General features: G+C 40.8%; 1 protein-coding gene across 3 annotated transcripts in view; it reads left to right on the forward strand.

Moving 5' to 3' along the window:
• RAB2A (RAB2A, member RAS oncogene family) overlaps positions 1-12,391 on the forward strand; it is a 74,342-nt gene that overhangs the window by 57,226 nt on the left and 4,725 nt on the right. The window lies entirely within an intron of this gene.

A 12,391-nucleotide genomic window follows, 5' to 3' on the forward strand; every position in this document is an offset into this window, starting at 1 on the left:
ACAGTGAGAGGCCCACATATCGCAAAAAAAAAAAAAAAAAAAAAATATGCATCTTCTGGCTTCAGAAGTTACCACCATTTTGACATTTTGATGATATTATTTTATTATGTGCCCTGTTTTTTAAGCAAATTCCAGAAATATTTTACCTACAGATTTCAGTAGCAATAATTTAAAAAAAAATATGTCCATCATACCATTATTATACCTAACAAACTTAGCAGTAATTCCTTAATAATATCTGATATCAAGTCTGAATAGCACCCCCCCTTTTTTTTTTTTCATTCAGCAATTGATGTTGGGAAACAGGTACTTAGTTTCTTTCTTCGAGGTCAGGGAAGACTAACAAAACCTGTTCTTTCTACTTTGAGCAGGGAAGGAAGGAGAACTAAGCCAGCATCTGTCAGACACCCTCCTTGTTACAGCAGTCAGCACCGGCTCCTGCAGCAGGAGAGCTGAGGCCTCAGTGGGAAACTATTCAGCTCATAAAATTACAGTATACGCTCTCTGGGATTTAAGCAAGAGTTAGCCTGCTAGAATTAGATCCAAAGAGGAATCATCCTGAAAACAAGCAATAAATACATTAGTTTTACAGGGTCTTTAGATTCTCGATCAGTTAGTGACTTAGACTTGGGGTTGGAGAAAATAGTAATTCATTTCAGAGATGTTTGTTCTAAGTGCTATACCTTTTGTTTTTGCTTTCTAAGGACTTGGATTTGCCTAATTATGCCATCCTCCATGGGAGAGGCCGTTTAGCACAGTGGGTAGAAACTTGGGCTATGGGCTTAGACAGGAGTTTATCCTCAGCTTACTGCCTGAACTTGAGGACCCTCTGGGAGAGCTGATCATGTGAGGAGTTAAAAACGTAAGGCAGGTATCCTGAGTGCAACCTGGTCAGCTAGTAAGAGCGGTGGTCGGTGTTTGGGCAGCTCACAGGTCAGTGTCCTCTTCTGTATAATCTTTAAAAAGTACTTGATTCCTAGCCAATCCTTGGCTCTCATGTGTAGAGAAGTTAGAGAACTCCGGTATTAAAGAAAAAAACTTTCTTAAAAGCCATTTTTAAATATAAATTATTTAAACATAATTATGTTTAAAGATAGAATGATTTATACAAATGCCAGTGTCCTGATTATGGACCATCTGACTAAGGGTTCTTTTTAGACATTTAAAACTATGTGATCATTCATTAAGATTAAGCCTAACTGGTACCTTGATGATTCCTTTCAGTTTAGAACTAGACCTGTTTCCTTTTCCTATCTTTATATTTTAACCAAGGTCCAGTTACCTGGTGCAAGTCGAGACCATGAAGTTTAACTCTTGTATTTCCCTGTAAGCAATTGGACAATTTGCAGCATAAGATAGCACCATTTTTCCAGCATGTGTTGCGTTGTTGCTGGAAATAGGTTTACTGTTAATCTCTGGATGTGCTGATTTACTCAGCATAATGATTTCGTCCACGAAGGATCTGTTGAGGGGAAGGATCAAAGTGGTATTAGAGAAAAAGGCACAGGATAGCTGTCCACAAAAAAGAATTACCAAGTCCAAAATGTCAGTAACACTGAGCTAAAATAACAGGATATAATTAAAATCAATGAAGTGAAGCACCAACAACTTAGCATAATACATGAATCCTCTTTATTCATTTAGTAGTAGGTAGGATGGTGTATATTTTGATCTAAAAAAGCTTCATTTCAATGACAACCTGGGGGAGAGAGTGAAGACTGGAAAGTCCTGTTATGAAGGGTCCCACTTCTGTTTTATGGGCTGGCTCTGACCTGTGAATTCTACAGTGAGAATCCTCAACTGTTTCATCGTCTTGCTGATGATGTTGACAGCTGGATCCAAGCTCATTATATTTCTAAACCACACTGATGTCCTTCTCTTTTCCAGTTCAGGGCCCCACTGGCAACATCGTTCAGCACTGCTCTACTTATAATATTTCGGACTCATATTTTTCTTTTAACTGTAGCCTCTCATGTGCCGACTGTTCTGCTCTTACCTGAATTTATGCTGCTGGTCTTCAACTGGGATGATAAATGGAAAATGGCACCCAAGACTATACTTCCAATTTTTTTTTCAAATTATTTTATAAAGAGCATAAAAATAAAATGATACCCTAGTCTGCCTAAACTAGATACTTACAGAGGTAAGAATTTCTCAGATAGATCTACTATTTAATAGATGGGTATCATTTTATATTTATAAAATCATGTATAAGATTAACACCACACACAGACTATATACACACAAAGAAACAGTGTTTTTTTTTTTTTTTTTTTTTTTTTTTTGGCGGTACGCAGGCCTCTCACTGTTGTGGCCCCTCCCGTTGCGGAGCACAGGCTCCAGACGCGCAGGCCCAGTGGCCATGGCTCACGGGCCCAGCTGCTCCGCGGCATGTGGGATCTTCCCAGAACGGGGCACGAACCCGCGTCCCCTGCATCGGCAGGCGGACTCTCAACCACTGCGCCACCAGGGAAGCCCCGAAACACTTTTTTATATACATACAAACATAGAAAGCTCTCTCCACATAAAACCTCTCTGTATTAGCAAACTACTGTGGTACACAAGTATTATGCTTAAGTATATTTGTTTCCAAACTGTAAATTATAATTTCCAAGTTACAAGTTATAATAAGAGAATTCACCCTTCCTATGAAGTGGATTCTAGTCAGTTTTATACAACTTGGGGTTGCTCCAAACATGCAATTATCATTCATCCTTGTTGCTATTTGCTGAAGAAATGCACATTTAAATGTGATAGTAGAGGTCCACCCCAGAATTCATCTCCTAAATGTCAACGAAATTAAAAAGCCAATTGCAACCAAAATATTCTTGCCTATGTGGTATTCCCATAGAAATAGGAGACCAGAACTCATTCTTTACATTTTCAGTTCCCGTTACTGGTTTTTAAACTTAATATTTGGATGCTATACACATATATTTGAGTGTATAACATATGGGGGGGACCCATATATTTAGTTGTCTACCATTTATTCAAGTAATGTTCATGCTGAATATACAGAGCATTTATAGTGTCATCACATCTTATATTGGGAAAATGAGGTTAGGCTCTTACCTCTGGTGGACAAAAAAGAAAAAAAACGATTATTTTGACCTCCATTTTGCTGATAAGGAAATAAGAATCGACCATGTGACCAGCAGTAAATATTTTTGAATATTAGTTTGACTTCAATTTTCAACTGAGACTTAAAGGTTATTGAGGACATCAAGATATCATGCTGCCTGGTAACTGCCCTGGCTTCCCATTGGCTACACGCCTCCTCAGCTGCCACCCTCTGGCAGTTCATTCCAGAACCACAGCTTTGTTTAGTGTCCTAGTCTGCAGGGTTCCAGGAAGATCTGACCTCTGTGGTCTGTCCTGTGACACACTGAGGAGTTGATATGAAGGGACGCTCCTCCAGTCACTGGAATCTGGTGATCTTGCTTGCAGCATTTAGAAGAGTGTCTCATAAGTGGAAGGTTTCTTTCAGAAGTATTTTCAAATGATTAAAATGTGTCAGGTCCCTGAAATAATAATGTGGTTGTATATTTGTATGGCATATTGTCAGAGTTCTTTCACATACGTAGTCAGGACTCAAACCCAGGTGTTCCAGGTTCCCCATCCGTTCCCCTTCTGTCTGCCACACAGTGGAGAATAGCAGCACTGAAGTTTAGCCTACCCTTCTTTGAGGAGCATGAATTAAAATGATCGCTTCTGCATAGGGTTCCGTGGTCAGGTGAGCTTAGAAGGAGCTGGGGTCTACCCCCCTTTTAGGAAACCAGAATTCACAACAGTAGTGTGTTATTCCTATTCTGAAAACCCACTATTAAGAAATTTGTTGGCTTTTATTTAACCTAGAGTTTTCCAAGTGTGATTTAGCCATTCCCACCCCCCGCGTCAGTGGAATTGGGGTGGAGGGTGCGTAATAGCCAAAGGATTGATGTCCTTTAGTTTTGCTGATTCTCTTACTTCATGGTCACATAGAGGTTGCAGTGGGGGAAGTGGAGACTGCTTTCTTCTTAAGCTCAGAATATCTTGTAAAAATATTTTTTTCCAAATCAGTTGTATTTAGAACAGTGCTTCTCAAACATTAATGTGCATTCACTTCACCTAGGAATCCTGTTAAAATGCAGCTTATGATTCAGTAGGTCTGGGGTGCGGCCTGAAAGTCTGCATTTGCAGCTTGCTCTCAGGTGATGTCAGTACCGTGACCCGGGCTCCCTCTGGGGAGCGGAGAGGCTGGAAAGTCACCCGGCTGTGAGTGAACGAGATGGTCCAGCCAAGTGCTGTCCTTTCCCTGCTCTGCACATTCATGATTTCTTCAGACCTTCTTGTCATCTTCATCCTCTCCTTTACTGATTCTTGGCTCTCAGCATATAATTACATAATCAGGTTTCAACCATCTTAAAAACAAACCCTATCAGCCCCTGTTCTCCTGGATATGTTCTCTTCTAGCTTCTAGTAAGATCTACCACTGTTTCCTCATTGGGTTTCACACCTCCGTTCACAGTCTGACTTCCTCCATCATGGCCAAGGTCACCCTAGACCTCCTAACATGCTTTTCTCTTACCTTGAACAGTCCCTGGGGGGTATGTGATACTTTGGACTCTTCTGTCTATAAACTTGCTCTTTCCTTGGCTCCATGATATCATGGTCTAATCTTTATTTGTGCTCTCTAGCCTTCCAGACTCCTTGACCATCTCCTCCTTCCACGTTGAAATGTCACCTAAATCCATGAATACCCTTCTTAGGCTGTGTGTCTAGCTCTGCTTGGACAGCTCTGCATGAGTGGGTCTCAGAGCCTCTGGTTTAACACATTCAGACTGAACTGATGGCCCTTCTCTGCTCTGGTCTGCAGATGTGCGCTCTCGTGTATCCTAAAGCAACCCCCTTCCCTACCCCTTTACACTCATTTCTTCAGTTAATATGTATTGCCTTCCATGTGTGTATTATTATTTCTGCCTGTTACATATCTCTCCAAGTTGTCCTCTGCTGTGATTGCTTCCTGATGGACTCCCTGTGTTCATTTTTCAGTCCTCTACACTGTTGCCTATAAGATCTTTCTAAAAATGAAAATTGAATGTCACTCTCCAGCTTTATTAAAACACTGAGGTGGTTCCTCACAGCTTCTGCATCAAACTCCTTAGCTTGGAAGACAGGTCCCTTTATTTGCCAGTCTTCCCCTCTGTGTTCTCGTTAAACTAGAGAGCGCGTCCACGGGGCAGTGCCCCTGACCTGCTTCCACAGAACGTATTCTCCACGCTTGAAACGCCCTCCTTCCGACCTGATCCTTCAAGGGTATATAGTGAGTCTGATTCCTCCTCTTGGAATGCGTGACACATGACACACCCTCCCTGCCCCCTTCACCACTCTTAATGTGCTCCTTTCTCTGTATTTAGTCATTCCTGTGTCAGGGGTTTATTATCTTCGCACTCTCTCATGACTCTGTCATGACCCTTGTTTTTCACGTTGGCTCAACATGAGGACAGAGTTCCTTGAAAACATAGGCTGTCTTTTCACCTCGGCATCCCCAACGCCTAGCACAGTTTCTCCCCACACGGTAGATAATTGTTTGGATGGTTATGTATTTATTTAATTACTTTAACCTTACTCCTCTCCCCGCAGTCTTTAATCAGCTTATGCTTTGGTCCCACTTGTTAACTTGTAGGTGGAATTCTGTCCGAAACCTTCTTTGCCCTAAGCATTTTAAAACCTATGAGTTTTGAAAAACACAGGTGAATAGATTGGCTTCTCGTTTGATTGGGAGCTCCCTCCAGTAGCCGCCTGGGGTCTTTGTGGTTTGAAAGAGGTTTTTTAGACCCAGGAATAACTGCAGCAAAGATTATGGCAGGCGAGGGAAAGTACCCCTTCCCAAAGGCCGCAGGTCAACTTTTTAAAGGTGTCTGAATATTCTAGAAGTTATATATTTACTTCTATGATTCCTTCCTTGTTTTTCTCTGTGTATTCCCTCTAAATTAAAATTTCATTTTCTCAGAGTTGTACATTACCAAAACTTAAACAGTATTATATTTCCTTTAGGACCCAAAGGTGATCGAAATAAACATATTGTTTGTCAAACAGTTGTCACTTTGTCAAACATTCTCAATCTCTTAGCCATTTGATGGGTGATTTTTCCCTAATATTCATCAATTTTACTTAAGATTGGAAATTTATGTGAAACCAGAAAAATACATAAACATCAAAAATTTTTGAGGCAAAAGTTTAGTAATTAAAAATATCTTAAGCTGTTGAAAAATCAGGGCTGGAAATTCCTGGCTTAGCTGCTAAAGCACTAAAGATATAGCCAAGATGATAGCTGAAAATACAGCCACCTAACCCGAAGACACTGTAGTAAGCTGCCAAGACATCTAACCTTGACAGGGTCAGTGGGTTTCTGTGTCGGGGTGGGACGGGGAAAACACCTGACAGTAAGACTTTAGTGACTAAGACCAGTTTCAAGGCACCTTGTGAATACTTGCGTCCTGTCCTGCTACTTGAGATCTACAGACAGAATTTGGGTTGAGGGGACATCTTCCTTGCCTTGGGCTGTGTTGTAAGTGGTGGAACAGATGTTTCTGTAGAGCTGGAATGTGGCTGTAAACTGAAAGCTATGTTACCCCTCAACCCTGTTCTCAGTGTCATGGGTACCACGGGGCTTTTCACTGGAAATCTGACCTGAGCTTATCAAGCCTCCAGCATCCCTTGAGGGGAGCTTAGTGTAATAAATATTTACTACTCCCTTCCACAGATTGGAAGGCTTTGCGGACTAGCGTCAGCTTCTCTGCTCCTCGTTTGGCCGTCACCCTAGGGAACTTCAGGGATGATCCAAACCAAACTAACTTAGAAAGTTACGTCCAATTTCTCTACTTCTAAACCAGGGTAGCTAAACACTTCTGAAGAAACTCATGCTGTTAGGTGCATGTTATGCACTTACACAACTATATAGATCACCAGCTACCAAGACTTTCCCATCAGCATTAGAGATCCTTCCATGTGTCGAAAGTAAACTCTTCATTCCCTCCTTGAAACCTGATTTTCTTCCTTTTTTATTTATCTCAATTCACGGCATACTCTTCCACCTCAGTCACTTAAGCCAAAAATGGAGTCATCCTTAAACATCTTACCATCTTTACCCAATTCTTTACCAAGTCCTGTTAATTTCTCCAAAGAAGATATTAAGTTTGATCTTTGCCTTCCATTCTGGTTGCCACTGTTTTGTCAGGCCTTCATTTCTTACCTTGATTATAGTTCTCAACTCCTTACTGGCCTTCCTGTTGCCAACCTTCCTCCTTAGAATTCCTCCTCTAAAGCAGCCTCTGATTTTGTCCCCAGCCTGCTTCCTACCTTTTCAAGGTTCCTTGAGGTCTGTCGGGCCCCGTCTACCCTCTTCCCACATGGCTCCCTGTCCCCAGCTTCCCCTGTAACTGAGCTTAAAGTCTGCCTCTCCGTCCAGACCAGTCTTTCCTCCCCTTAATTTTCCTAATAAATGAGTGGGAGCTTACTTTCCTTCAAGCCTTCATTCACGGGGCTTTCTCTCTTGACAGTTTTTTTTACCAGCAGAAGTGGTCATGCCACGTTACCCTTCTAGACAGCTGTTGTGGAAGTTTTCGTGCTATGTGCCAATTTTGGATCTGCATCTGTCCTGTAGTACTCCCACATCCTTGAGGTCAAAGACATTCATGTACCCAAGTATATAACTGAGTATATGCTCTGTGCCTGGTACAAATCAGACACTCAGTAAATGCTTGTTGAATGGAAGAACTAAATTACTAAGGAATTAAACATATCTGTGTGTTATAAGTAACACAAATATTTTGTACTTCCAAAAATAATCCTAGCAATCCACAATAATTTCTAGCTAGCTAGAAGGTTTTTAAGAGGATATGATAATTGTGTGCTCTTTATTTTCAATTTTAGTGGCAACATAAGCAAAATAAATGAAAATTCCTTTGAGTTGTGTTAAAGATAAGTGATCCTAATAAAGAGAGGATAAACGTGGGCAGAATATTAATCCTGCTAACCCTGCTTCTGCTACAGTTGTGCCCGGTCTTGGGCAAGTCACTTCTCCTTGGCAGCCCAGTGCCGTCTGTACAGTGAGAGTTATGACAGGTCAGTAGATTTAGCAGCAGCCCTCCTCTAATGAAACACAGGAAACTGGATGAAAGAAAGAAGAGCAGAACAGCTCTACTTTGGAATAGGGGATATGCCATGGAAAGTGAGGGGGAGGGGGAGGAAATGGTGGGCCCCGCGGCTTGTCCGTGAACGCGCTTGAAGCCATTGCGTCGGGCGCGGTGTGTGGGGGCTCTCCTGAAGCTAACGCAGCTCCAACCAGAATATTTTCCGTCACGGAATTCGACAAAGCTTCGTGTGTAAACCGCCTGTCTTGCTTCTCGTCTGATGTTCTTTTCGCAGGACTTTCCTATCTGCATAATACCGAAGTCTTATCTCAATACATTTTCTTCTTTCGGCTCACCGTACACATTATATGTTGCTAACTTACCTTTTGATGCTTAGTTCTGTCTAATCGGGATATTTTAATTCGCTGAGGAGGCTGCTCCTGAGTCCCTGCTTCTCCTCTTGTTCCCCCGGTGGTGTGCTCCGACGCCCCGTGGTGCCGAGGGTGGGCGTGTGCCGAGGCCGCCTTCGAGCCAGCAGGTCTGGACTCACATCTATTCAAGATGTTTAAATAAAACGAAGACACTTCAATTTATTTTGAATTCTTACCTAACAGATGCTATAATTTTTATCTTGCCACCAGGTGGCAGCATGTTACACAAGGAAATAATTGAAATGGTATTCTGTTGTAGGCTAGTTTTCAGTATTTTGCCTTAAAAACTGTTAAACCATAATAAAAACAAAATACTATTCCGTGTTCCCCTTTGTCTGTATTCCCCCTCGTTGGTTGTGAAGGCCCTCATAGCCCAGTGTCCATAGCCCACAGCTAGACCTGCCTTGGTCCTGCCCTGCATATGCTGTCCCTGTCAGCCAGGGCAGAGTTTACTTTTCCTGCATCTGCAACCGAAATGTAAGCCCTCGTACTGAGATTCTCCCAACTAAATTGTTTTAGTTCAGCAGCAGTAGGAACTACTGCAGTCGTCCTCTTCCCTGGACCTTCCATGGTACCCAGAGAAGTACCAGATCTGTGGCAGCAATTGAATAGGTGCCCTTGGGTAACGGCCAGGTAATAGGTAGGATATACATTTTTAGTTCTTTGTGGTTATGTTCATTTTAATTTGTTCTATAGAAGTCCCTGAAAACTTACTTAAGTTTAGGTATTATCAGAATCATTCAGATAACTACTGCCAAGGGATGAAAGATTAGTGTCTGAGGTGGAGGGCAATTAATGGCTAATGAAGGTAAAGGACTGGACATGGCAATTAATCAAAGTAGGGCAGAGCAGGGAGCTAATGGGAAAATGTAGAGAGAGTCAGGCTTCAGATACTGGCGTGCAGCGCTGCATGGGAAGGCCAGAGGCTAGCCAAGTTAAGTTGGCTGCAGGGAAATCTGCTTATACTTCTTAATCGTGGATCTGCTTAGATTGTTTCACAGGGTTAATGAAATCCTTTCACATCAGTTTCTCAGCAAATGTTTTTTCCTATTCTATAACCTATTAACTAATATTCAGATTTGACTATATTTGAAACATGGGGTATAGATGAATATGTTTGTAATTCTGACTTGTCACAAAACCTGCAGTGATATTTAGGATGTCATGTTTTTAGAGTATTATGTTAATTAAGCAGTGCTAAAAATTTTCTGGAGTTATGCCATCATCTTGCTTCATTTTTCTCATAGTAAGGAAGTAACTATTCCAGATAAGTTAATTGTTACAAAGTCTTTCCCCGGTAAACATCAAAACTTGTAAGAATAATGAAGACATTTCAAGAACGTGTTTTGTGTTGCTTATGTTAAACAGTAAATCCTGAGTCTCCCCTTGATGACTTGGGCCACCTTGGCCAACATGTGCCCTCTTTGGTCAGGAGCTGTGAGCCCGTCTTCACACAGGCCCACTGCTCCCGCAGCCGCTGCCATGTGCGGGCTCCCCCGTGGCCTTTTCCCCAAAACCACACGCGCACATCCCCGCTGGCCACTCACACAGACACATCCTCACATTCACTCTCTTTCTCTTTCTCCTTCCCTCTCCTTTTCATAATTTGCTTCTGTAGCCTGGGGAATAGAAAAAGTAAAACTAGTTAAAATGATGTCTAAAATTGGAAGGAATTTCAATTTAAGACTGTCCTATTAAAGCATGAGCTTTAGGGAATTCTCTGGTGGTCTAGTGGTTAGGACTCTGCGCTCTCCCTGCCGGGGCCCCGGGTTCAATCTCTGGTCAGGGAACTAAGATCCTGCAAGCCACACAGCACAGCCACAAAAAAAAAAAAAAAAAAAGCAAAAGCATGAGCTTTAGTGTAAAGGCTTTGTAGTATCTATTTAGTTAACTTATTGTTGATAATTTCTTCCTTTTTTTTTTTTTTCTTTTTTTTTCCCTGTGTTCTAGAGGTATTTCAGATTGTTACATCTCTTCCTTGAAAGATATATATGGAGATTGATTTTTAGTGACTGGAGTGAAACGAGCAATGAAAGAAAATTCTAGCCAATTATTGTAACAGATATGTATCTCTTGTCTTTCTGAGTTTTTGAAGTGCTTTTCAGCTTTAGTGGGCAGTTATCGTCCATGACAACCAAGGCTGCTCTCTTAGAAGTTTTATTTTATCTCTACTAAGCCTTAACAGTATTTGGTGAATGCTCATTATGTTTGGGAACTCAACAATTTCAGTCCACAGCCACATGCTTTGAAAAGAGGTGTACTGATGTCTACAGTTGTCACATTGGTTTTAAACTCTTAAGGACTTCTTAAAATTGATCATTAATCACTTACTAATATATATTAAATATTAATTTTTGCCATGATGTAAATAAAACAATCCATTTATATAGTGTCCTCTCTGTAGTGTGCTCAGAGAAGTAGAAAATATTTTATTTCAGTGTCTTTAATATGTAATCAGAGAGTTGGATGACAAGCAAATTGTAGCATTGTCCAAAGAGTATTTCACTGAGATGATGGGAATTAGAAAAGAAAAGATAACCATTTGCTATATTTAATTATAATGGAGTTAATTGCATGTCTTTCTGGTATAAAATACCTCTTACGTCCATTGGGTACAGCTATTCTTGAAGGTGCTTAAATAAAGTATTAAGTATACTATTGAAGTAATAAAATTAGTAGTGACTTGGAAATTTTAGCATAAATAAAGACATAGCTTTCTTAAGCCAGTTTTTAAAGTGATTCATCAACAGATTAGCAAAAAGCCAGTTTATTTACATCCATTGGCACATGTAATAATGACTTTTATAATATAAATGTTTGTTTATATGAAGTTATAACTCATTTATGGGACCTTGTAGTTCTAATGTTCTAGTAAAATGTACACATGTGGGTGCCCCTGGAAGGAATTCCAACTCTGTGAATTTATGAATCTGTTGACTTCAATATTTAGTTAGCCTGGCCATCACTGTAATTGGCATGTTATTGGAAATAGAGTTAGGTTTTCCCTTATTTATAAGGATAACCTACATTTTGAGGAATGTGAATCAATTCATAGTTGGCTGACAGCCAGTTTCTCCTTCACTTGAGCTCCAGCACACACTGGAAAAGCACACTGGCTTCCGAAGTGCCTTGTGAATCTGCAGTGATTAATTCTTCTCATTATTTCGCTGCAAGTTCTCGTGACCCTCTCTGATGGTTCGATCAGCCACTTAGAGTTGATGCATATTCATTCCTCTGCGCGCCTGCCGCAGTCGCTCACGCGCCCTGCACTGACTGGTGTGTTCTTGGTGCAGTAATTGAGCTGCAGTAGATTGATTGCTCTGGGGAGCTGTAAGGCCTTAAAGGTGAAAACATATCAGTCCTGTTAATTAGGAAACAAAAGCTCTGGTGGCAGGGTCAGCAGTCAGATATTTCCAGTGTAGAAAAGATGAAAGATATGATGTGTTCCTCTCCATGGGCCTGTTTACTTTTTAAATTTTGAATTAGGTCTGTATCAGTAGTAGTGGAGAACAGCTTTCTTTTACGAATTTTTGTAGAATGCTAATTGGATATAATATTAATACTGTTATCTCTCAAATCTGATAGTTTAGAACCTGAGTTTGTATACACCTTCTGTAGCATTGGCAATAATGTGTAAAATATCTTAATGTCTTACATAAATATAGAATGCTTTTGGATTAATTTTGGTATTTAGAGGCTTAATTTGGTTACGATGTTCTAATGCTAATTTCTTGTCATTTAGTAGTACGCTCTATGGGAAAAGGGTGAAACTTTGTTCAACATGGCATAGAAGTTGAGCTGCCTTTATCTCTTTATCATAAGCACCCTTTGATTATTGCCCCCCGC

The sequence above is a fragment of the Lipotes vexillifer genome, unplaced genomic scaffold (assembly GCF_000442215.2).
Source record: "Lipotes vexillifer unplaced genomic scaffold, Lipotes_vexillifer_v1.1 scaffold165, whole genome shotgun sequence".
NCBI classification, from domain to species: domain Eukaryota; kingdom Metazoa; phylum Chordata; class Mammalia; order Artiodactyla; family Lipotidae; genus Lipotes; species Lipotes vexillifer.